Here is a 1,493-nt window from a genome sequence, read left to right as displayed (position 1 = left end):
ATATAAGAAATTCAAGATTCCGTGAAGCGATCTCGGTCAGTGAAGGACTGGCGGCAACACTACACCATTTGGCTACAAGCGATAACTTCTAAAGCCAAATGAGTATTTTTCTGTTGGGAAAATCTACTATTTGTCATATAGTGCATGAGATGTGTGAGGCAGTTTTTGAAGCTTTAAAGATGGAGTTTTAAAAGTGAGTATTCAGGTCTATTCGTGCATCAGTGAAATAATATAAACTGTTTTATGATACGGTTCCGAACATACAAGAAGAATGGAATGTGTTGGAACGTTTTTACCAGCAATGGAATTTCTCTTATTGCTCTGAAGCATTGGATGGGAAACATATAGCGATTAAGGCGCCTACGAACAACCGTTCCAAGTATTTGAACTACAAGAAAACAATAGCATTATTCTGTTAGCTATGGCTGATGCTAACTATAAATTTTTGTTTGTAGAAGTTGGAGCTTATGGTCGTGAATCAAATGAGGGTTTTGCAAAAAATTAAAAACAATAAAATTTAAATAAACTAAAATATCTTGTTAATTGAACATATTCAGATATGCTTTTTCGTTTATATATCTACAATTATCTGACGTAGACAAAGACACAAATGGCATTGTTGATGCGGGTAATTACAAAATGGAGTTGAGGGAAAATGGAATGCTTCCATCAGTTCGGTAAAGAAGCGATTTAGGGAGGCTAGCAGACACGATTAATGTTCATGAAAGTTTTATGTATTATTTCTTGACTCCTTATGGAGAGGTTGAATGGATATATATATATGGATATATATAATGAAAAAAGTTACCATCACTCAGTTTTATTCAATATTTAAATTGTTGTACATACATACATATTCAATTTACCAATGATTACAGTATTTTGAAAATTTGCTTTCTCACGCTGGAAAAAAAACATAAAAAATAAATTACATTTCATTTGACTAGCATAGAAACAAGTTTTGGGAATTATAAAGCAAAACAGCAAAATAATAATTTTTAATAACACATGCAATTGTGCAACTGCTCTTACTTTGGCCCGCTTGAACCTCTTTGCTAATTATGGAGAATCTTGCCTAACTCATCCCAACCATCAGTTTTAGTTGCTGATGTGAGGACCTCTATACTCATCATTGTCACTTTGCACTCGACGTCTTCCTAAATTACCAAATGACGTGGATGGCGTTGATAGTATATCCCCAGGTATAATTCCCGACTTCAACAATGTTGTTGGAGAGCTCTAGAAATATGGACTGTTCTATAATAACAATAATTCATATGGTAAAAAATAGCAATATTTGTTATGCATTATGTTTATACTCACATTTATTAGAATGAAGTATAATTCGCTTCAGCACAAAAAAGTCGGCTCAGGAAACTTCAATGAAATATATATATATATATATATGTATGGCTGATGAAAGCCGCTACCAAAAAAAAAGTAAATAACTGTTTTTCTATTTAATAAATCTGGTTAATTTTTTTTTTTTTTTT

Source organism: Bactrocera latifrons, unplaced genomic scaffold, assembly GCF_001853355.1.
Source record: "Bactrocera latifrons isolate USDA-ARS-PBARC rearing strain unplaced genomic scaffold, ASM185335v1 scaffold_184, whole genome shotgun sequence".
NCBI lineage: Eukaryota > Metazoa > Arthropoda > Insecta > Diptera > Tephritidae > Bactrocera > Bactrocera latifrons.
The sequence above is the reverse complement of the archived record's forward strand: the minus strand, read 5'-3'. Positions refer to the sequence as shown.